The sequence below is a fragment of the Felis catus genome, chromosome A1 (assembly GCF_018350175.1).
Source record: "Felis catus isolate Fca126 chromosome A1, F.catus_Fca126_mat1.0, whole genome shotgun sequence".
Classification (NCBI taxonomy): Eukaryota; Metazoa; Chordata; class Mammalia; order Carnivora; family Felidae; genus Felis; species Felis catus.
In genome coordinates, this window is record NC_058368.1 from 166,919,257 (window position 1) to 166,945,834 (window position 26,578).

At 35.0% G+C, this 26,578-nt stretch overlaps 1 long non-coding RNA gene across 1 annotated transcript; it reads right to left on the reverse strand.

The window, feature by feature from the left end:
* Positions 1-20,815: 20,815 nt before the first annotated feature.
* Positions 20,816-21,631, reverse strand: LOC109492962. Its single transcript, XR_002744026.2, has 2 exons — positions 21,450-21,631; positions 20,816-20,933 (listed from the first exon to the last, which is right to left on the reverse strand). It is a non-coding gene; the product is annotated as an uncharacterized LOC109492962 (long non-coding RNA).
* Positions 21,632-26,578: the final 4,947 nt, after the last annotated feature.

The following is a 26,578-nucleotide window of genomic DNA, read 5'->3' on the forward strand; positions in this document are numbered from 1 at the left end:
AGGAGAATGACAACAACAAAAACAACAAACCCAGAAATGTAATAATATATATACCTCTTGTATACAAGACAGATACCCAGGAAAACTGAGTAACACTCCAACATGGCCCAAGCTGCCACCTTGAATTCCATCTCCAGCTAACTACAAAAGGTGTTGAGGGAGGGGGCAGTTATAGGATGTTATCAGGTAAAATACTATAAACAAGACTATGGTTGTTATGACGCTTTAAGTCAATGCCTTCCCCACACATAAGATTTTCTAGGGTTTTAGTCCTCCTTCTCTTCCTGGGACAGAGAGAGCCACCCTTGCAAATGCAGACATCCCTTATGGGTATTAATGTCTCTTACCAAAGGGTAACTTTTACTCTGTTTTCAGAGCTTTTCCTATGTTGTGCTATTTATTAAAAATGATCAGCCTAGAATAATCCTTATGCCAAAGAGACATATTTTGGAGGCAAATTCTGCTTTCCTTCATGTGCCATTAACAGAAAATTTGGTTAGGAAAAAGGTCATTTTTAAGCTCAAAGTCTCCTGCGAGGAAAATGTATAGATAAAAGACTAAACAATTATCTTGACAACAGTTAATGTGCTCCTCTCCCTTTGTAATCCAAATTGTAAGAAGAGTCGTTAAAACTTCAGTTATTATATCAGTATAAAATTAAACTATTTTCTTTATAGTTCATCACACTGCAACCCAGTTAAGAGTTGTTGCATTGTAAAGAGCTGTACTTTGTTTACAATTAATTCATTGAGCTTTCCTTTTAGTAGTCTTGATCAGAACAATTTCATTTGTTATTCATGCTGATTTACATAAATACTCCACAGCGTTTTCCTATTAAAGGACACTTAAAATGAAGGGCAACATTTGCTTCTCTCCTCTTCTATGCAATTTATTTCATGTTTTCTTTGAAGAGGGTTGTTATGATCAGCAGACAGGAGCGAGTGAAAACATAATTTTAAGTCTTGAATGGTGATCATTTTCAGTCTTTTAAAGACTGCTAGCCTTAATTGATTTGTCTCCATGTGAACTGAACTGTTATGTCTGAAGAGAAGCTTCCTTTAATCTCTCGTATACTCTGAGGACCTAAGCATAACGAATAACTTGCTTTAAAAAATGATATTTCTAACTCATTCATTCATTCGTATAGTACTCAAAAAGTACTAGTTAGGTATCTGCTATGTGCAAAGCACTGTCCTTAGGCATAGGAGATATAAAAACAGGAAAAAAACAAACATGATCTGTAACCTAGAACATAAAGTCTAGTAGAAGAGATAACATTTAACAAGTAATCGTGAAAACAAAGGCAAATGGCCTCTGTGGCAAATATATGAAAGAGAAGTACTCAGAGCTAGGAGACATACGGAGGAAGTCAGATGGGTTCTAAAGCAACACATTTGAGTGAAGATCTGAAAAATAAGTAGTGTGCAAAGAGTAATTACAGTAATTATTTACATCAGAAACAAACATTTAGAAAATACATTTTAATACAATTTAATAACAATTGCAGTTAAAATTATGACATACTTGGAAATGTTTCTTTATAAAACATGTTCAAGAAATTCATGGAGAAAAAAAGTCGATTTGAAGATGTAAAACAAAACTTTTAAAATGTCTATGCACTAAAAACTCATTATCAAAATTATGTCACTTTTCAACAAATTAGTCTCTAAATTCAATGCACTTTTCACCAAAATTCAAATACAGTCTTTCATTGAGTTTGATAACCTAACTAAAGAGAATGCATGTGAAAGAATAAAGAGCTAAAAATAGCAAAACCGAGGGCACCTGGGTTATATCCAAATCCGGATTTCAGCTCAGGTCATGTTCTCACTGTTTGTGAGAGTAAGACCCCAATTGGGCTCCAGGCTATCAAGTGCAGAATCCTGCTTGGGATTCTCTCTCTCTCTCTCTCTCTCTCTCTCTCTCTCTGCCCCTCCCTCACTCTCTCTCTCAAAATAAATAAATGTAAAACAAAAAACAAAACAAAAAACAAAAAAAACGAATAGCAAAAACATTACTGAATAAAAACACTTACACTACAAAATATCAAAACTTCCTTTATACAGTAAGTTTTAGTATATTCATTATTGATACAAGAATTTTAAAAGTAAACCAAATGGAGAATTCATGATATAGGACAAATTTGATATTGTAAATCAGTGGGGGAAGTATGGACTACTTAGTACACGTAGGCATTTGGTTATATATGATCATAAAAACAAAATATGTCTCATATAACACACAATTGTAAATTTTAAGTCTAACTATAACATTAAAGCACAATAAATATGAACCGCTTTAAAACTCTAAGAGAATGTAAGATAGTACTCTTACAATCTTAGGATACAGAGATTTCTGGATATGAAGCACCAAAAGCAATTTGTAAGTAAAAAACTGAAAAATTTAATTACATTAAAATTTAAAATCTGTTCAATAAAAGACATCATAAACTAAGTTAAAAGAGAAGACACATAGGTGTGCCTGAATGGCTCAGTTGGTTGAGCGTCCGACTTTGGCTCAGGCCATGATCTCATGGTTTGTGAGTTCGAGCCCCACATCGGGCTCTGTGCTGACAGCTCAGTCTGGAGCCTACTTCGGATTCTGTGTCTCCCTCTCTCCCTCTGCCCCTCCCCACTCATGCTCTGTCTCTCTCTGCCTCTCAAACATAATAAGAAAAAAATTAATAAAAATTAAAAAAATAGAGGACACATATAAGGAGAAGCTATTTGAAACACATGTGATAAGAATATTTTAATGTCTAGATGTAAAACATTTTTATAAATCAATAAGAAAAAGACAATGACCCTATATAACATTGGATAAATTAGGTGAATAAGCAATTTATAAAGAAGGAAATTGCCAATAAAGTTATGAAAAATATTGAGCGTTATTAGTAATCAGGAAAATGGAAATGAAAACAGCATAGTTGACATGACCAAATTTTAGGAAGCAAGTCAAGAAATGGATGTTTCGATATGAGGATGAATTGGTAAATCTGTATTAGAGAACAATTTAACGACATTTTATAAAATTGAAAATGTCCAAGCCTTAACCCAGCAATTGTACTCATAAGTATATATATATTAGAAAAACTCTTACATTTAGGCATAAGTAAAATGTGGAAAAATATTCATTGAACCATTACTTATAATAAATAAGATAATAAGAGGAGGCATAAATTACCACATGATTACACAGTTAAATATAACCATTAAAGTGAATAAATTAAGTCAACATGGATACATTTACAAAAAGCAGTATTGCTTAGGTAGCAGGAACTGTGTAAACCATGTGAATCCATTATATGCATTTTTTAAGATGCAAAAAAACTATACATACACACACGTTCAGAGATCCCTATCCGAACTCTTGCTCTTCAAACATAGGAATCGATAGATTCAGGTAAATTTTCATATAAATCTCCTCCTCCCCCTCCATCTAAATTCTCATTACTTGCTATTTGAAATTCCAGAAACTAAGAGATTCAGATAATTTGCTATTCTTTGCTCCCTAATCCTGTACCCAAACTCTTATTATCCAAATTCAGATAAAGATTATAACTGTACAGAGAGGGTAACTTTGAGTATAAAATAATTACTGGGGATGCACCAGATTCCCAATAGTGTTGATTTAGGATTAGGAAGGAAGACAATGAAATAATAGCTACACAAGTTACTTTCAATGTTTCTGTAAAACATTTAGTGTTTAAAAAAATTCTGAAACAAATGTGAAAAAATATTTAACTCAATAAATAATGTGTAGACAATAATGTTTGCTGTTATTCTATGTATGTTTCCTAACATTCAAAATAATGCTGCAGACTTTGAAAACTGTAAAGAATTCATTAGGATATGAGGTGAGTTAATATTCCAGATAGAGTAGCATATGTGAAGATTTGTGGCAGGATGGAACATGATGCACTCAAGAAAGTTAACCAATTCTTGTGTTCTAGGGTAGAGAGGCCAAGAGAGGCAGGGATGTGAAGGGATAGTGTAGGCTCTCTAGGGACTGTTAGGATCCAATGACTTTATTCTGAGAGCAAAGAGAATTCATAGAAAATTTCAGATATTTGTGCAAGGGTAAGGAGGCTTTGGGTGGTAATAAGATTGATCTTTTAAAAAGGATTTAATTTAGTTGCAGTATGAGAAATGATTTGGAGTGAATCCAGTGGATGTGAGTGGGTATTAGGAAGGCATTTCAGTACTCCAGGTGATTAAGAAAAATTGTAGGAAATATTACAACTTTAGCAGAAAAAACCTGAGTTAGGTATAGACATCAAGGTTGACACTTAACACTAATATACTCATTGGAAGATGGAGAGGACTACACAAAAATAAGAATCTGATCCAACTTGATGATTCTTGCATCTAAAATTGAAAATTATTACCAAGAATGGCTTCTGAAGCACTCTTATGGTCCCTTAAGCCTAAATGAAAAGATAATAATAGGGGCGCCTGGGTGGCTCAGTCAGTGAAGCATCTGACTCTTGGTTTCGGCTCAGGTCATGATTTCACGGTTCTGTGAGTTTGAGCCCCATGTCGGGCTCTGTGCTAACACTGTGAAGTCTGCTTGGGACTCTCTCTCTCCCCCTCTCTCTCTCAGCCCCTCCCTTGCTCATGCTGTGTCTGTCTCTCTCAAAAATAAATAAATAGACATTTAAAAAAAATTTTTAAGATAATAATAATATAGGATAGTGCCTCCACATACAGAATTTAAGCCAAAAAGTGTCTAATAGTTACTACACTGTTTTATTTAGATCTCCATGGGCTCCAATATATATATGTATATATTTTTTAATATATATTTATAAATTAATATATATTTTAATATGATTTTTACAGGGACTAGATATCATCATTCAAGATTCAATTCAGGTATCACTTTCCCTAAGAGATCTTCTCTGATCACTACTCATATCACATTAACTTCATAGGATTTATTACTCCATGAAATCATATGTTATCTTGTTATTGTCTCTAGCAGAGTATAAGTTCCCTGAGAGCAGGAAAATTATCTGTTTTATTTTTATTTTTTAAATGTATTTATTTTGAGAGAAAGAGAGCACAAGCAGGGGAGGGGCAGAGAGAGAGAGGGAGAGAGAGAGAATCCCAAGCAGGCTCCACATGGTCAGTTCAGAGCCCAATGCGGGGCTGGGGCCCACAAACCGATCGTGACCTGAGTAGAAACCAAGAGTCAGTCGCTTCACTGACTGAGCCACCCAGGTGCCCATGTCTGTTTTTTAAATGTTCTGCTTCACCATCTACAGCAGCACTGACACAAAGTAGGTACTCAACAAATAGTTGTTAAATGTATAAGTGAATAATTTCATAGGCACACGGGAAGAGAGCACAATAGAAAGACGGTTTTATTTCTCGATCCCATCAAATTTTGAGCAAAAAAGGAAAATAAAACAGAAAAAAAAAAGCTAAGTAATGTCTTTCAATATATTTATAGATTCTTTCCTCAAAAGACCTTACAGTCATTTTCAGAGATGTCAGCCTTATTATCCATCACACATACACTGGCATTCAGTATGGAAATTCCATATGCGTGTAGTCCATCTCATAAATTCTGGTGTCATGCTTTACAATTAATAAATATTTACTACCACAATTGTCTACTTCAAATGCTGAGGAGCATATTTAAGGCTTCTCGGGAGACATAAATATTTCATGTTAAGCATTCTATGTGACAAGTACAAAATATAACAACAAAATCCAACGGGTGGAGCGCATTTCACATAATCAATCATGTCCTAAGACAAGTGTTACAAATAAAATGGATGAGTTCAACATTTCTGGGTCAAATATAATTGCCACAATGCACTTACATATTTGATAACAGTGAAGTGAATGGGAACATTAGATATGAAGCATATTTTACTTAAATATAATAATGCATATGAATATAAAATTGTTAAATTATATTATTTATATTGAGAAGGAATTGTTTTTAAGCAGACTGAATTTTAAAAGTATCTGAATAGTTCTAAGTGTAAGCTTACACTCATAAACTGCCCACTGGTAAATAAGAGACCCAAGTTGGCAGATTTCTTGATGTATTTGTCACAAGGGTCCAGGCTGCAATAACAAATACCCCAAATCTCAAGAGTTTAGGACGACAAAAATTTCTTCCTTATCCGTGCAAAGTCCACATGGTTCTAGGCCACTACCTAGGCCATCTGTCTACCATTCAGTGACTCGGGTAATCAGGCTGCTTTAATCATTTGGTTCTGACATCTCAGCTAATGAAGACTACAACCACCACAGACAAGGAAGGGAAGACACTAGCAGGTCACTAAGTGGCTTTTAATTTCATTACCCTAGTGTAGCACACATCATTTCAACACACATTTTATTTGCCTGGAACTAATTACATGGTCCCATGTAATTGCAAGGTGTTGGAAAGTGTAATTTTTTTGTGTGCCCAGGAAGAAGTGACAACCACACTTGATTTTTTTTAAACTCTAAAACTCTTCAAAATTAGCATGATAACATATCACAAATCCATCACAGATTAAGCAAAATAGATTCCCCATCTAAAAAATATATTCTGTATAATCATGGTAAATTATCATTCAAGAGTTTACAGAATACAGATGGCAAGAAATAGTCCTAACATCTAATTTGATGTATGATAGAATTTAGTTGGCAGATGTTGGAATTACTTTTCAAAAGAACATTTGGTCAGCATCAAATTGTAACCAAATAAGCAAGCTTTTACTTTGTGGTACAACTAAATCAATCTTTCAACAAAAATTTTTAACGTCACTCACTGGGACTAGAAGGAAATTACTAGTAAAATGTAGAAAGACAGTCAAGAAAAGGATCTTTTAGCTCAGAGATATAGTTTGAACAGTCATCTCATTATTCTAAAATACTAAAGATTAGGCATATTTCCATTTTCAATATTATTCTCCTTAAAACGTTATTCTCTCTTCAAATATGCCCTGAAATTTTTGGAAATTGGTAATAATTTGTCATTCCTTATCAGAAAAAAAAGAATCCTCAGCAAATATTTAACATAAATTTTGAGCCGAAAATTAAAATTGTAGAAATATACCTAGAAGATAATTCAAATTTTACATTTGAATTTGGACTTTTGAGTTTAATGAATTCCCCAAAATACATACCATTTTAACAATCCACTAACAAACAAATTATTTTTTATGGCAGAGGAAAATGTTATTGTGTTATTTTTCACTTTTATATGCTCTTTTATCTTTATAATTCTTTCAAAATACTATCTTTTTCTGAACATTTTTACTAATTGAATTTATCTCACTCACATTTTAAAGTTGATGGTGTTAATTACAATTTATCATGGCTTCCCTACCTTTTCCAACAATTATTGTCTGAGCTTTGTTGTATATGACATTCCCAATAGACATATGAGAATAATCTATTCTCTTAGAAGTAGGTGGTTTGAATACTATTACTTAAAAGGAACTACATAAGAAAAAAAAGCAGGAAAAAAGCAATTATAGTGCTTTTTAAACCCACATAATTAGTCAAATAAAGAAGGCAAAATATGTAAAAAAAAATACAAAAAATCAAATGAAATAATATAGACAGTAAAGTTTAATTGATAATACATGCATGTATACATCCTATAAATAGAGACTACACAATTTTTTAGTAACATGAAACAATTTTTAGGATTTATGACTTATTGATCATAAAGAATAAAGTCAGTGAATCCAAAGAATGCAAAACATGTGACTACATTTTTATACCATGATACACTAAGTCAAGATGTTAATAACTATAAGTGAACAATAAGAAAATAAAACTATAAAATTATTTAAACAACTTAATATAAGCAACTAATTAGTAATATAAATGAAGGTGTTTTATAAATGAAAATAAAACATATTTTAAAGTGTTTTCTTAAAATAAGAAATGGTAAAGAACAATTGGAGAAGACTTTGAAAGTTATGAGATGTTGTGTTATGGTAATATATTTTATATCTTACTCTAGTGGATTTTCTGACAAAATTAGAATCCCCACAATTATCATACATAAAAATGCCAAATAAAACACCAAAATTGAATTTAATAATTTATTAAAAATTAGTTCACCACATCCAAATAAGGTTTTTCCCTAAACAAATTTTTCCCTATACAAATGTTTTTGTATAATTTATAACACCAATAAAATTTAGATGAAAAGCTATATGATCATCTCAAAAGATACTCAAAAGATATTTGATGAAACTTGACCATAATCCCAAGAAATATTCTTAGTAAAATAGGAATAGATGAGCACTCCCTAAAAAAATGCTATAGAATATCTATCTTAAATGAGCAAACAACACATTAATGAACAAACATTAGAGGCTTTTCTAATAATATTTTAAGTTTCATAATAAGGATGCCTGTCATGCTAATTACTATTTAACCCCCTTCTATCCAACGAATAAGAAAAGAAATAGAAATAATAGATGCAAACTTTATAAAGTCAAATTTGTTATTATGTTTAAGATTTATGGTCTATCAAGAAAGCCTAAAATAAAATACTAAGCTACAATTAGATTTAAAAAGCAAGTTTATTGAGATAATAGACCAAAAAAACCCTAATATTACAAATCTAAAATATATCTAATAAATTTGCAATAACAATTCACAAAGTACCCTTAAGAAGATAACTTAAAAATATAAAATAAATAAAAATATGTGAATAATGTATAGAGAAAAGTATCAAATTTTGCTAAAAAATATAAAACAGGTTTGACTATATAAGAGATACAGAAAGTTCTTGACGGGAATAATGAGTGTTATGAATATGGTAATTTCCTCCAATTTAACATAATTCCAATTAACATCCTCATTAAATCAGTTTGAATTTGATAAAATTACATTTTAAAAAAATGATTATGTAAAACAGAAGAATTTTGAAAAAGAAAGTCGTAAAGGGAAATAAGAACCAAATTAGATTCCCATGAATTCATCCACATATCTCCTAAAAAGAATGTTGTTAAAGCTTTTAATTAAAATGGGTCTGGCAAGAAAACCAAAAAATGTTCTAGGTCTTCTCTCAATTCATCCATTTTGCAGCAACTTGGTTTACTTCAGGGAAATGTAAGTTGCTTAAAAAGAAGCATTGACAAAATAGCACGCACTGACTAGAAACAGGTCCAGAATTTCATTAATGTCTACAGGGATTTTAAGAGACTGCCCACAGAAATAAAAATTTAAAACAAACATAAACAGCAGTTTTAAAATAAAAGAAATTGTGTGTCCTTTTATCAAGAGAATATTTTTCCTCTTGAAATGAGATTCTTTCTAAAGACAATTACTCACCAATTTGTCATAAATCTAATGATTTTAAGCTTTTATTTCTCATTTGAAGTAAGCTTAACACAAATTTGTATGAAATGTTCATAATCTTAATTATTTTTTGTGAAATCTATATGTTTATTTGCAAGTAAGAGTGAATGAAGAAAAAGTTAATAAGTTAATCTACTCAGAGGGAAACAAATTAACATACTCACTTTCCAGAAAATATACAGCATTATCATAGGCAATAGCCTCCTATATTTCTCCCTTCATTCAGAGAAATGAATATTCCACAGACATGGATTTAAATTAATATTTAGGTATATCACGGGCACCTGGGTGGCTCAGTTGGTTAAGCATCTAACTTTGATTCAGGTCAGGATCTCATGGTTCATGGGTTCGAGCCCTGCGTCGGATTCTGTATTTTCAGATCCTCTGATCTCCCTCTCTCTCTGCCCCTCCCCTGACTGCTCACTCACTCTCTTTCAAAAATAAATAAACACTGAAAAAAACAGAATTAAAAATTAAGTTTATCAAATATATTACTATAATTTGAAAAAATAAAATGGTACTTAAAAGCTACATAATTGAAAAGCTACATAATTGAAGTTCCCTGCAGTTTTTGCATATATCCCACTACTTCTTAGGAGTTTTAATGTAAAATTCTTCTTCTTCTTACCCTTCTAAATCTTCTTTAATGATTTTAATTGTAAATTCCAACTTGTAAAATAACTTTACCATTTTTAAATTTCTTTTGCTTTCAAATACCTTGTACCTCTTTGTCCATCTCTCTGCTTTTTCTTTCCTCACCTCCTCCTCCTCTTCTTCCTGATATTGATGATGATGATGATGATGATGATTCTTCTTCTTATCAATTATATCATTATTATTATTATTATTATTATTATTATTATTATTATTATTGTTTTAAGCATTTTCCTTGCAAACACACACATCTAGATTTTGCTTTGAGTTGTAATCTATGTCTGTTTTTTTAATGGATAGTTTCAGTCTATTCATATTTAGTGTAATTAATAATATATTTGACTTTATTTTAATTTACTCTATTAATTATTTTAGATTTTATTTTATTTCATTCTTGGCCTACTTTTTGCTGGCTGTTTTACTGATTTCTATTCTAGGTTTCTCCTCCCAATTAGTTTGAAGATTTTTTTCCTTTCTACAGCAATGTTTTGTATCATTACTTTCTTAAACACACATGATTCTACTATTATTCATTCTATTACTATTACATTAACCAATTTTCCTCATGTATACTCACTGCCTCTTTCACAATGATGTTTCAATTCCCATCTTGCTTTGCTTTATTTCTTCCTTCCATAGAATAAAACCTTTAAAGTAGGGTTTCTTCTCTTTTTTCCCCATTTTATTTATTTATTTTGAGAGACAGAGTGTGCATGTGTGCAAGCAGGGAGAGAGGCAGAGAGGGAGAGGGGGAGAGAGAATCCCAAGCAGGCTCCATACTATCAGCATGGAGCATGACGCAGGGCTCGATCTCATAACCATGAGATCATGACCTGAGCCAAAATCAAGAGTGGAAAGCTTGACTGAGTGAGCCACCCAGGTGCCCCTTTATTTTCCTCCTCATGATGAATGAAACATTTGGCATGTTTTTATCTCCTTCCTGCCAAACTTCAAGTGGTAGTGTTCACAGTTAGTTTGGATTAGAATTTCTCTCACAGAATGTCTTGTCTGTTTCAAACAATCTTATTGTGTTACATATTTCCAGGAAGTCTATCCTTAATCGTTATATTTCTGTCTCTATATTGCTATGTACATCTATATCTTATGTCATTATTATTTCACTAATATTTCCTTTATGGGGGGGGGGGTTGTTCATGTTCATTTCAGTTAGAATCTTTCCTCTGACCACAGGTGCATTGGCCACTCTCATTGTTCACTCATGGGATCTTTACCCTTCTCTCCAGGCACTTGACAGGATCTACACTTTCCATCCCTTGCAGTGGGACCCTGACACTGGTCTAGTCAATGTTGAGAAGCAGAAATAGTGTTTGTCACTTGTTTCTGTGTGAGAAATTCCAGAGCTCTCTTATCAAGGACATTAATTTGAGTCTTAGTAATGATCAAAAACTGATTGGACTGAGACTAATATTTTTAAATTACATATCTTGTTTATAAGTTCCAGAAAGTTTTACTTTTGGTATGTTTGGCCTTTTCCAAATTACCGTATTCATTCAGGTATCCAGATATCTCCTCAGGCATTTTATTTCGCTGGGCTTGTAGCTGGGTGTTTCAACCTGATTGTTCTCTCTTTGCTAGACCTCTCAGATGGTGGCTTCTTTGGGTTGGGTGGCAGCTCAGTGGGGGTACAACTCATTGTTATGATATCCTAAATGGTGGGACTCCTATAGGTGTATAGTATGAAAGGTAAAATGTCATTCATCACTTTATCCCATTTCAAAGCCACAGACAGATATAAGTAATCATCGGTTTGGCAGTCTTTCTACACTCTTAGAGCTTCATGAGTAGTGGAGGCTCAGCTCACTGACTCAACTCTCTACCAGTTATCTGGGAATCTGCGATACCCATACACTAATATATCTCAACATCCAACTGTCCCTTGGGTCCACAGTTGGCTTGAAAAAGCTTTTCTTATAATCAGCTGCCCTCAGGGCCTCATCCCTGGTTTCTAGCGCAGAAAGTCCAAGGTACCGTTTGGCTCAAAGACAATAGAGTGCACGACATTTCAAGACCTCAGGAAAGTCAGAGACCTCACACATACGGAGTTCCCTACTGGTCCCAGGAAGGCAACTAACTTGGAACTGGGGAGCAGGGGAAGAGAAGGAGGGATGGAAAAAGCCAGTCCCAGGATTCTCTCACCTAAAGGCTCTCAACTCTTTTGTTTCTTTTAGTGTTCATCACCATTGTCCTAAGTAAGATATTTAATACTTGTAGGTCTTTATTTGGCTTTGGCAGCAACTATTGACTTCCTGTTGATGTTTAAATTCTCTTATTCCACCATCACCACTCCCAATTTCTCTCCCACAACACTCCAATATTGTAATATCATAATGTTTGGTGAAATCATTAGTCAATTTTTATATAATTATAGTTTTATAAAGGCCTTATTTACTGCTATGTCAAGTGATTTGTTTTCTTCTCAATACAAGCTTTTTTTCTTAGAGTACATTACTGCCTTTTAAGATTTTCTTTGTTTTCTGTGTATCTATTGCTGATATTTGTCCAAAAGTTCCATCAAAGCTGTCAAATGCCTAGTAATAATTTTCCATAATACCCAAATACTTCAGAAAACTTGAACTTCTTCCACGCAGCCCTCTAACCACCTGCTCTAATATGAAGGATTACTTCTCCCTGTGTCTGAAACACAGCTGTCACTCTGGAATTTCAATTCCTCATTGTATTAGGGAGCCTTTTTCCTAGATAGCACGTTTTTTTTTAACATCTGTGGGTTTATCATTTATATTTCTTAGATACATTCTCTAGAACCTTTCTAAGGCAGATTGCATGAGGACTAAATTATTAAGTCCATACATTTTTAAGATTATGTTTTTTCTTCTCTCACAGCTGATTGATAGCCTGACTTTAGTATTACAGGATGAAAACCATCTTTTCTTAGAATATTAGACACATTATTTCAAGAACTTCTTGGAAACAGGTTAGCATTGAGAGAAAAATGAATGACATTTTGATATCCTATCATTTGTATTAGACCAGTTTCACACAACATTTTGAATCTTTTGGAAATGCCTCTTTACTCTTAGTGGTTCAAATTACACAATGATATGTATGCATTGGTATGAGTTTGTTTTTTGTTTTCTTCATTTTATTGGACACTCAATGGAAAGTTGATCTGAGAACTGGTATCTTTAAGATATGAGGAATTTCTGGCATTATTTATTTGATACCATTTCCTTATTTTTATAGTTCTCCTTTCAATTTAACTTCTATTATTTGCAAGTATATAAAGTTTCTTTTCCACCTCCCAGAATGTTAAATGCCCAATTCAATGAATGTCGAAAAGGATTTAAACTGTAAATTAAAACTTTGATTATAGGAAATGATTCATGTTATAAAGTCTAAGAAAATAATCAAAGCATAAAATTATTGGGCTATGAATGAAATGTAAGATAGTTGTACCAATGCTAATTAATTAACTTTAGAATTTAGAAAAATAAGTATATTATGCATACATATTATCATAATTAGTCCTTAAGGAAACATGAAATGGGAAGAATGATTAATAATAAGAGGTAGCTCTGACATAATAAGAAATATGCATTTGTTCTCTGTCCCAAGTTCCTGAAACAGTGCTCTTAAAACCCTTAAAATTTCCTGAGTGATGGAAGTGATAGGAGTGTCTCACACAGAGTTCCTAAATGCTTTGGATTTTTCTGGGTGTTAGGAACATCTTTTGTTCTAATGAGGCAATTCTTGCTAGGCTCCTGGATGGGGGCTGGTAACCAGAAAGGCCAAGCATGATTAGAAGCTTGGAACTTTCACCTGCAAACTTCATCCTCGAGAGAGAGGAGAGGCATTGGAAATTGGAAGTTGATCATGCTTACATGATGAAGCCTCCATAAAAATTTTCTATGCTACAGTGGGCAGAGAGCTTCCAAGTTGGTGAACATATCCATACACTGTGAGGCTGGTGCACCCCAAATCCGTAAGGACAGAAGTTCCTGAATTCAGGACCCTTGCACATCTCATCCTATGTACCTCTTCTTCTGACTGCTCATCTGTATCCTTCATTATATTTTTTTATAATAAACCATTAAACATAAATAAATATTCCTTTGAAGTATCTGAGCCATTATAGCATATCATTAAAACCAAGGGCAAGGTTAAGGGAACTCTCGATTTATAGCCTATTGGTCAGAAGTACGATTGACAACCTTTGACTTATGACTGGCATCTGAAATGCAAGGCAGTCATGTGGTACTGACCCCTTACCCTGTGAAGTCTGCACTAACTCCTAGTAGTTAATGTCATAACTAAATCAGAGGACACCCAGGTTATGTCAAGGGAGTTGGAGAATTCATTGCTGTGGGGGAAAAAAACCCACACATTTGGTGTCAGAAGTGTTGTGAGTAGAGGAAAACAAGATTTCCCATTCGTAGCAAATAAGACATTTATTACGTCCAGGGACCATGCTAAGTTTCTTACATTTATCACTTATTTGAATGCATATAGCCATTTTATTTATTTTTTATTTTTTATTTTTTTTAAATTTTTTTTTTCAACGTTTATTTATTTTTGGGACAGAGAGACAGAGCATGAACGGGGGAGGGGCAGAGAGAGAGGGAGACACAGAATCGGAAACAGGCTCCAGGCTCTGAGCCATCAGCCCAGAGCCTGACGCGGGGCTCGAACTCCTGGACCGCGAGATCGTGACCTGGTTGAAGTCGGACGCTTAACCGACTGCGCCACCCAGGCGCCCCGCATATAGCCATTTTAAAGATGAGAACATTAAAGGGGAAAGCGTTCAGAGAACAGTTGCACGTGCAAACTTAGTAAGCAATGGAGCAGGGACTGTCACCTAGGTCTGATGGCATAAAATGTCCATGCCCCATGCGTTGCTGCCTCTCAAGTTTCTGTGTTTGCTGTAGTTCAGTAGTTTCTGTCATCTGGGGATAGCCTTATGAATAAAGTAATATTTCACATGTCACTACATGACAGAAAGACAGAAACCTAGTGATACTTTAAGCTTGCTCTAGTCATGAAATATAGCGTAAAAAGAAGTACACCTTCAAAATGAGATGATTAAAGGAATTAATTTGAATAGCTTGGTGACTCCCCATCAACCTGAACCTTCAGACAGGAAAGGTGAAAACCTATTTCTTTGCTCACACAGTTGCTATTTCTTCTCTCCTTTCTTACTTTCTACTAACACGTCTTCTTGGAATCCACATCCTATGCATTATGGGGGATGTAAAATGAATCGGATAATGAATTCTGCCCTCAAAGAACTTAAAAGGCTATAAAGTATCAACTCTCATTATGAGAGTTCAGGGAAGGTGAAATGACTCCTGGCTGAGATTAGTTTGAGAAAGTGTGTAGAGCTGGGCACGGAGAAGAGTGAGCAGCTCCTTCAGAGTAGCAAAAGCACACAGAGCATGAAGGAAGAATAAAGGAAAATTATGACTGAAAAGCAGATTGGGCTCAGATGCCAGAAATCCTAGTATGAAAAGCAAGGTTTTTTGACCTCATTCTGAATCAACAGCCTATATACTTCTTTTTTTAATTAAATACCTTCTATCAGTTAAAAACAAGAATAAAATCAGTAGCAAAATAAAACTTTAGAAATCGGTAAAAAATAAAACAGTAGTGGTGTGTGGTGTGGATAATAAACATAGTTCCAGATAGGGCTATAGCTGTCGTTAGCTACCATCTCTGGGCAAATATCCACTTAGAGTGAGGGTTAGCACTAAAAATAGTATGCGTAAATCTTCCTGATTATTTTAAATACTATTTGGCAACTTCCCATAGTGTCATTTTAGAACACACTTGTTTTCTCTTCTAACAAGGCTGGCAAAATGCCCACGAACCAAGTGGATAGCAGCAACACCACTATTTTCACCTGTATCTACATTATTTATGATTGCTTCAACCTGCAATTTCTTTATAGGAGTATCTTAAATCCCTTATTTTGTGAAAGTTTGTGTAGTTAAAACTAGATAATACAGCCTATAACTCCACTTAGTCTGGCACAAAAAAATTGAATAACAACACACGGACAAAACAAGGAAGAAAAAGAGGCTCTGCTGTCCCCTTCTGTCTACTGTGTCACTTTTATGAGACAAATAATAATATAAATCAACTTTGTATCTGAAGGTCATGATAATTCTCCAGATGGATGTTATGAGCGAAGTGATAAGACCTTAAACTATTTGTGTTCACTAAATACTAAGTTATTTCTAATTGCAGGAATAGGGTGTTGCCAAAATATAACTTTAAAAGAAAATATGATCTTTTAAAAGTCATATTTTAAAGTGTCCCAATCTTGGGGCGCCTGGGTGGCTCAGTAGGTTGAACGTCCGACTGCAGCTCAGGTCATGATCTCACCATTCGTGGGTTCAAGCCCCACATTGGGCTCTGTGCTGACATCTCAGAACCTGGAGCCTACTTCAGATTCTGTGTCTCCCTCTCTCTCTGTCCCTCCCCCCTTCACACTCTGTCCCTGTCTCTCAAAAATAAGTAAACATGTAAAAACAATTTTTAAATAAGTAAATAAAGTGTCCCAGTTTCTTATAATATAGTTGAGATTGTTTGAATTACGATGAAGAGAATAGCTGACAAAATGCAACTTAACGCAGTAGTTCTTAAACTTGAGTATGCATCAGAATGACCAAGAGTGTTTGTTATAACACAGAATGCTTGGTCTCATCCCCAGTGTTTCTGTTTCAGTCATCTGAGGCAGAACCCAAGAATTCTCTTTCCTAACAAATTTCTCGGCAATGCCAACATTGCTGATCCAGGGACCACGCTTTGAGAACCACCTGCTTAAGTTTACAAATATTCTGAAGAGGTAGGTTGTTTCAGCCTTGCTTAATTCAGCAACAAAGTGGCTTCATCGATGTCCCATGTGCTTTCCACCTCTCCTCTTTTCCATTTTCATGGCTTTTCCCACATAATCACAAGATTCTGCTGTAGCTCCATGCATCATGTGGTCATACAACCATATCTAAAGACAAGCAATGTGGATAAGTTTCTCCTATCATCAAAAAAAAAAAAAACCCTTCCTCAAAGCCTCCAAAAGCCCTTTTCCCTCAGCTTCCATTAGCCAAGATTTGATAAATGTTATTGCCTAGCTTTAAGAGACGTTAGTGAAGGGAGTATCTGGCATTTGGGACCTTGAAGACTGACTTTTGCAGCCCAGAAGGCAGAGAGATGGGTAAGAGCAGCTACCTTCCATGAGATTACTGCAGCCTTGCCTCCTCAAGCCTCATCAGACTGACCGCAAAAAGCGTTCAGATTTGTAAAAAGAAATTTAAAAAATACGACTCAGGTTTAAGGTAGTCTATATGAAGTAAAACCATGTCCTAGCAGCCCTCATTATGAAAACCAGCTTCCTAGAAAAACACACAGGACAAACTCATAAGGGTTGGGGGAGGGGTGAGAAGTAGAAGTCTCAGTCTAATTAAACACATGCTAATTCTATAAATTAACCCCAATCTACGAAATGAACCATCCCTAGTGTCTGAAAAACAGAGCGATAGGACATAAGAGTCATTACTGCTACTAAGTGGCTTCACATAATATTTGCTACGTTACTTCACCCCTGGAAATAGGCGTAAGACCTTGGATTGGCAATACTTCACTGTATTTAACTCAAAATCTGGGCTAAATTAAAGAAAATGGAGTGTTTCTATCCAAAACTGGCTACATAATTTGCAGGTCCAGTGCTATATAAAAATGCAGTTCTGTTGTTCAAAAACTATTAAGAATTTCAAGATAGTGACAGCAGAACGTTAAGCCAAGCGTGGAGCCCTTCTGGACACAGGGCCCTGGGTGGCTGCACAAGTCACTCACCTGGGAAGTGGCATTGCTGGTACCCCGTTCTTAGTTCCTGCAATGCCTTTGAGCTCCAGATTCTTCTCATTCTCTTATGCATTTTCTTCTTATTTGCCTCACTCAGGTATGGGGAGGAGGGACTACAGTACTTTTGTAAACAAAAAAAATCTTCTCTCGGTTATAAATCATCCCACTCTCTAGTGGGTGGGAGCAAACGCAGGTGACTTTGGTTTAAATAGCAATATGTTTCCATTCCATTGCATAAGGACAGATAGATGAATAAGTAGCTGGATGGACTGAGTGACTCAGCAAGTAGGAAGATTTTGTCAATTTGAGATAACAGGGTGTGCATGTGTAGAAGGTGAAAATTTTAGACCTCGAATCGAAGAAAGAAATAACAGAGAAGATTTATCTGCATTTGAAATGTGAATATCAATGAGGGTCATCAGTTATTCTGAGAGTTACAGAGCAGACTTTTAAAAGTTAAAGCACTCCACCTCCATGTCAAGTTCAATGCAGGAGCAAATTTTATCAGTCTGGTGTCCTTGCAGCATCAAAGGAACATTTGTCTGTTCCCCGTTGTAGCACCCAGGAACAGGGCACGTTTTGCCTTTATAGGTAAGATGAAATGCTGGCCTGATAAATCACCTGCCAATTGAATCGATGTGGAAGGCTAATGTAGCTAAGTTGAGAGGGGAGAAGGGCTTGAAAGGGAGGGCTATGGAAGAGAGATTTTGCAACTGCGCAAACAATGCTATTTTAGTAAATTACTTTTTGCTTTAGAGAAAGGATATAGCAGTGAGCTCTCTGAAGTGGGTTTTCTCTTCCTTCTGCCTCTTCAGGGAACTACCTCCCTTTTGGTATCTTTTGTATAAGTTACAATTTGCATATGTATTGGGCTTACTTGATGAGGTAGTTCCTCTACACCACAGGAGCTTTCCATTATGTGTCTCCTTTTGAAGAACCAGTGAGACTACCCTATTTTAGTAACAACCTTATAGTACCCAACGAAACATTTACTTTGCCATCTGAATAGTTATGATGTCCCTGAAGTGAATTATGATGCAATTAATTAAATAACTTGTAGAATCTAACTTCATGTAAAAAAATGGATTTCCAATCATTCTGACTGAGTGAATGTTCTTATATTTCAAATATGGCTAATTATATCTGTTAAAATTTCTCTGGAGGACTGGTGTTATTGTATATGGCTCCAGATTGGTGGCAGTTGAATTAAAACAGAAGTCATTGTATCTGCCATATAGGAAAGTCAACGCTCCCCAGACAACCAGTGAAACTGGAGAGGCTGTCATTTGATCAATCTGACCAGGATTAACATCCACAAACAATTGTTTGGATTTGCTGTTTCTGTCACTGGTGACAAGGAAACATGAGTTTAAAAATTGATTATCTTTTCCTGTACGAGCTTGTGACAATATTCTAGAATTGTGGATATGTACCAATGACACTGTTTCTAAAACTTATTTTAATGTTTGACACTAAAGTTTTAGAATACACCAAAATATTCAAGGGGGGTGGGAATCCAGGGTATTTTAAAGAAGGGCTGAGATTTTACAAATTAAAAAACTAAAAAGATATAAGGTAGATGATGATTTAAAATATTTTTTTAAGGAAACAGTTCCATTCAAATACATAATGTGTTCTTTGGGATTAATGCTATACCATTTTATGTGAGGAATACATGTGTTATTTTGCATCATGAAAACCCATTTTTCCCCATGTTTCCCTAGAAAATTCCTTCAAGCCCGAGATCAATCACTGCCTTCACTTGGAGGCTTTCCCAACTCCCAGAGACCAATAGGTGATCCTTCATTATGTTACCATAACACTAGTACCACTCCTAAGAGGTAATGGTGTGTGAATTTTTGAGATAATATTGGAGATTGGGTTTGGAAAACTAGATTGATCATATTGTTGAGTTTAGTTTTTATCTTGTAACCAATAGCATGAGAGGGAGGAGAGTTATGTTTTATTTTTTTGTTGTTGAAAATGGAGATTTTGGAAGATGTAATTTAGTGGTTTGAATAATTTGTTTTTTAGGAGATATCATTCAAGCAACATTGATTAAATGGCTATGAAATGCAACAAAATCATATTGATTGTGTGGAAATGGAAAAAGTAGTTCTTATTCTTAAAAAAAAAGCTTATGATCTAGCAAGCAGGGAATAGAAACACAGAAAAAAGTAACCATAATGCAAGAAAAAGAATGGGAAGTACATCAACTTTGAAATTAACTAAATTTTACAATTTGAGAGATGGTTCTAGTCTAGGACTAAATAGCAAAAATTATGAAGAATGTGCCAAAATTCTCTTTAGCTATAGAACACATATCAAAATTAGGGAAAAAATAGAGAAAAAAAATGCTCTTTGGAATAAAAAAAAAGACCAAAGATAATTTATAAATGTATAAACTATAGATTGGAGAATGTTTTATTATAGTTAAAATAGGATCCCATAAGTTTAAGCTATTCACTGTCAAGTAAAGAAACATTAGTTAACCAGTTTATAAATGGGTTCAAAATTTCCAAATCAAAGAAAGGAAAATATATGTATATAGTAGGCATTTAAGGCATAAAATAACTATGAGCCAAATTAAAAAACAAAAATTTGAGAAACTTATTTCTACAAGCGCTCTTAAGAAACATGCCATCTAGAATCTTAGAGGCTTTTCTGTATACTAACCCTCTTGACTTCTCTAAACTTTATGAAAGGGCCAATGTGACTGTTGAGAGAATTACTTGTTTCTTATTCTGTAGAATTAAACTGGATTTAATCATCACCTCATATATAGCACATCCCTTTTCCTTTCACCCCCCCCACCACCACACACACTCTAAATTTAATTAAAATAACTGAAATGAAACTAGAGATAATTTGTTTTTTAAATAGACTGCCACATGCTCCATTTACATAAAACCCATTAGTTTGCATTAAATACAAATTAGCTGCTGATATGAATTAAATCACGTATAAATAGTTCAGAATAGCCGCAGAACCAGGCATTTTAATTAATATAACTGTTAACCAGATTTATTTGTAAGGTAATCAAGACTCTTACTCATTTATTCTTCAGTACAATAGGCCAAGCGACACTGGCTGTCCTAGAACAGGCCGTCATTTCTATAGGAATACAAATCCAGGAGGAAGATTGATTAGGTTCTTCAACTACAAAGTGTACAAATGATGAAAGCATGCCAGTTTAGAAATTATGGCATCTGGAGGATAAATGCAGAATCTCTTCAAGTAATTAACACATACAATTTCTTGATCACCTGAAATATCCAGCTTTTTTTTTCCCCCTCTTTCCATAGCTTAGTCATGGTTTAATTTAAAACAAGATTTTTAAGACCTAGGAAATAATTTTCCTTTGCTGCTATTCTTATTTGGACTAATTTATGCATCACTAATAAGTATTTCATAGTTAATAATAACTTCCCAAACTAATTAGAATTTAGAGTTTAGCAAGAGTGTCTGTTAGTCCACACTCATTTTGTTCCAGGTAACTGAACCTTAAAGTGACTTAATATACTTAGATTCACGTGGTTAGGAGCACAGAAATGAAAACCCACATGCTGACTTCAGGCACAGCTAGATCCAACACTCTAATTAGGTCTCAAGAATGAAAATGGCTCTTACCCTGTCTGAGGAATGCTTTTCTCTGTAACTTCATTTCTTTGGCAGGCTCTGCTATCATGGTGGAAAGATGGCTGCCAACAGCTCCAGGCTTCATATAATCTCTCAACAACACCAATTTTTTTCTCAATAGTTCCAATGAATGTCTCTCAAAATGAGCCTTATTTGCTTCGATAATTTATGCCTCTCCCTGTGACAACACAATGGAAAAGAGAACAGAATGCTCTGATTCACCTCAGTTATGTACTCACCACTCCTGAAACTGGGGAAGGGGCCAGCCCCAACTGAATCATAGGAATTAAAAGGGGGAGGATGTTTTAATAAAATAAAAGGTTGGTTGCTTTCCTAAAAAACTGATGGGGGAGGGGCACCTAGGTGGCTCAGTTGTTGAGCATCTGATTTCGGCTCAGGTCATGATCTCAGGGCTTGTAAATTCCATCCCCAAGTTGGGCTCTGTGCTGACAGCCTGGAGCCTGCTTTGGACTCTGTGTCTCCCTCTCTCTCTGCCCCTCATCCACTCTCTCTCTGTCTGTCTCTCTCTCAAAAATAATAAACATTCAAAATTTTTTTTTCTTAATTGATGGGGAAGGGGAATTGACACGGAGAATACAAAGAGGAACAGATATCCATTAGAGTATTATAGTCCTGTTTTGATGTTAAATTGTCAGTCTTCTTCAGTCACCTCATTTAGGCCCTGATTTATCAATCCGTAAAAAATCAAAGGTCCACAATCAATATTTACCTACAAAAATCCCTGAGGCTAGCAACCACAGGACTTGTAAATGGCATCCATGGGTATTCAGCAAACAAAGTACCCATACAGAAAAGCCTTCATCAGCCTTAAATCATGCTGTTGGACACCCAGTGTTAAAATATGAATGCTACATTATGTGCGGATTCTGACTGAAGGTTAGAGAGGATAAATGAGACAGGTTTAATTGACTGTAACAAAAGTCCTGGGCATTTGTAAAAGAAAAATACCACTTAAGTCATAATATTTAAGATTTTGACATAAAAAAGCAGCATCTCATAGTAGCTGATGAGCCTAAGTAATTGCTTATATTTTCTTTCCATTTCAGTAACAATATTTCATTCTATTGTATCCCATCCTCCTTAGTCTTAAGTGTTATATTTTGAATGGCAAATATTGAGACACCAAGGAACAGACATTCTTAACCTTTTATATGCTATGAATCCCTTTCGTAACTTAATAAAGCCTAGGAACACAATAGGATCTTTCTAAAAATATTCTAAATTAAAAAAATAGAATACAAAGGAAACTAATTGTATTGAAATACAGTTATCTAAAAAATGAAATTGTAATATACATTCTTCTGTAATAACTTTTAATAAAAAGTGATACCATTGGAGCATAATAGATGATATGTGAAATATTGTAACTCTAATATGATATGAAAATATCCAATATTTCAATTGGGTAAAATGTCACAAGAACTACTAATACTAATGTGGTTTGTGGCCTATATTCACAATTGAAGGAAATGTAAATTTCAGTTCAAGGTTACTGAAAATAAAGATGTAAATTTTCCCATCCTCAAACATGGACTTCTGCCAAAGGACATTTGGTCATGACTTGAAGGGAAAAAATGTGCAAATCACTGTAATAAGGCATGCTATCCATCAGCTCTTGGACCCTTATTGCAATTTTCTTATTCATCTCTAGTTGATTCCCTGCCATATTTTCACAGTAGCAATTCCCAGTTTTATTACCCATTCCTATCCCAACCTTTCTCTGTGTGGTTAACTTTGCCTCCTACATTACTTACAGAAGGAAAGCAAACTGTCATTAGTTTCCTTTCTCTATACCCTAAAATGTGTTGAATCTTCATTTTCACTATTTCTCTTGAGTATAAGAGATTATAGAAAACCTATGCCTGCCTATTAATTGATGCTTAATGAGAAATCAAGGAATATAAAGAAAGGAAGAAACCATTCTAGCAATCCTATAGCCAAGTCTCATAAAGAAAGGTAGATGCTATCAAGGATAAAATAGGAGCTCTGGTGCTCTATTCCTTGCTTGTGAGTATTCAGGGCCTCACTTTCTCCCATTAAAGATAGTGAGGGTTAGGCTTGGGTGTGAAACTGTGACAATTCATTTATTGGAAGAGAGAAAGTGAGAAATATGGCATAACCCAACTCTATTAGATGCCATACAAGCTGAAAAGGAGAAAAGCATTTGGATGGTGTACAGTGGGATCTCACAAAGGAAATCGGCCTCACCCTTTCAACATCCTGCTTCTCTTGTACACCCTTCAACAGAGTATACCCTAGGTGTATCTCTTCCCTCCTGATGTTGTCTTTAAGGAACATCGTTCCATAGTCAAGAAGTTTATTTCCATTTTTTTTAACAGAATATTGATTTTATCATGAAAGAGAATGGATTTGCTTTATAGATGTTTTCACTGAAATACATGCACTCACAAAGCAAAATGCCTAGAGACCTTTGGAGCCTTTCTTTCCCCTGTGGGGAAAAGGAGTTGAATGAAATGATTCCGCATTCAGAGTTATGATTACCACATGACCACATGGGTCTTCCATTACCCAATTTGTTTGCTTCTAAAGACAGGGACATTTAAGGAATCCTGACAACTTGTCAAAATTCTGGCCAGATTAATTTTACAAATAGACGTTTTGCGGATGTAATTTATCATGGAGAAAAGTTTTACTCTTTAGGGGACCCATTTTCCCATGTGATTTATTCAAAGATCTGTTTCTCTTAGGTGTTTGGGCTTACTGTGGGAGAAAGACTATCTGACGCTTTTATTTCTGTGGAAAGAGTGTGGTAATCATAGCTCATGCTTACTTCTTAATTAAAGTTTGCCCCCCTGGCTAGCCGAAGGACCCATGAGGCTCATCTTCAAAGCAGGCATTCATTGCTCACTACTCCAGAGTCCTGCAGTTAAGATGACTCAGCTATTTTCTGTCTCCACGTTAGCATGCCTGCCTCTGCCCAATAACACTAGTCTAATCTCCTTTTCTCTATTTCAGTTCTCTTGCTTGCTTATTATTCTACCACCTCCCCCATTTTATTCCCGTCTGTCTTCAAATCACATGGATTCCATAGGCTGGTGACTTGCCCATAATGCCTTCTTTCAGTGTAACTCTCAACTTCTTTCTATAGCCCTCTACTGTTGCCAGCTGCTGCCTGTATTTTTATACCTCCAATTCAAACCCTCCAAGAGAAAAGGGGTTTTGGGTCAGTCAATCACCTTCAGTTTAGGGAGCAAGATGCCTAGGGACTTTTGGAGGCTTAACATGCTTGTTAGGGCTCTAGGGACAGGCTCCCTTGCAATCTTCCATCTAAAATGGTTTTAGAGTCAAATTGCTGATCCAGTCATCAGTTGCCAGAGCGGTGGCATTATGTGGCAGAAATCATACCAACAAGAGCCCAAGAAGCTGCCAGGAATAGATAAGGGGTTAAGACAGACACTAGATATGTGTCCTTTCTTGCGATTTCAGGGGACAAACTATGCTCTATCCTCCAGAGTTCTCAGTTTTCCATGCCCTCACCCTGATAAGAAAATATAGGAGCTTTGGGAACTAATCAGATTTAGTACTAAACTGGCAGTTTGTTTTGATTGTTTGTTTATATTTGTTTTTAATGTCAGAACAGTTATTCCTATCTCCCATTTAAGTTCCCTAAACATTTCATCCTGGTGCTGTGCTGCTCTGTGTTTAGAACACGTGAAAAGGCTGAAGCCCATTAGAACCACAGACTATCTATTATTCATCATTTTTATCTCCAGTGTCTAGTATCATGCCTGATACAGAGAACATTCACAATAAATATTCCATGAATGAAAATAAGCCTATGCAACATGAATTACAACCAAAATCTGTTAGCAGAAAAATACAAATAACTTGATTGCCTGCAGTTTGGGATTATCCAACTAAGTAGGATACATCCACTTAGTTGCATATTCTCTGTCTTGCCAGAGATAGAATTGCAAATTCACCTGTGCAGACGTGTATGTTTGTATATATGTTGGTGCATCTGTCATCAGTCCTTGAACATATACTTTCTCTATCTCTACTTACATGCAAGGTACATTGGAAATATATTTGGTGTAAAACAGATGCATTCTTTTTTAACTGGCTGAAATAAATTATAACTGTGTATTTTTTTAGATACAGATAAGAAACATTTAAGTGTGTGTGTGTGTATGTGTGTGTACAGAGGCATGCATATATCAAAAAGGGAAAAGATTGGAAATACTAAAAAGCATGAAGGTAAGATTGGTTCAGGAAAATAAATTAGTTTATTCTCTTTAATGCTTACACAATATGCTATATAATGCTAGAATAACATATTTTCCACTGTGTATGAGTAATAGGTAGCAGGTAGTGTATCCATAAGGAGATAGACACAGGCAGTAGTGCCTAGAAAACTCAATCCCTTCACAGGCAGCTGACCTTATGAGTCGGAAGGAAATCAGTCCAGTTACATAAAACATTGGCAGAGCATGTAATAACTGAAGTGGCACTAATAGTGAAATACAGCAAATGCTCCAAGTCCTTTTCATATAAAAAAGAGGTCAAGCTTCCAGATGTTTCCACTGATTCATAAATAATTGGCTACTGTTACAGTTACACTGCATTTTAATGGAGTTAGGCCATGTGGCTAACATTAGTTTGAGTCGTGTAAATAGTTCAACCGATATTTAAGAAAAACTTAAAATCGGCTTAAATATCATTTATTGATAAGGATGGCCATAACATCCTTTTTATACCAACTTGTCTTTCTGTCCAATGTAGTATTTAGATCGTAAAGCCTGCCAAGTAATAAAGTTATTAAATAGGTACAAAACTACAAAGTCATTCTTGATCCCAGAGACTGTCTCTGAACATTGCAATGCATGTTGAAAAGGTTTATTCTTTTAGCAGTACTTAAAATCCCACATGTAATATCTGCTGCCCTCCCTGAGGCTCACATTATTTACTTCATGTCTCTTTTTTTTTAACCTGATTGTCCAAAGGTCTCTGGAGACAACTTTTTTTTTCAAGAAACTAACTTATGTTGAGTTGTTATTGTTTTTTTTTTTAAATCTGTACTCCACTGAACATTCCTGCCCTAAAATTTATCTGTCACACCTCTGACCACATCCTTCTTC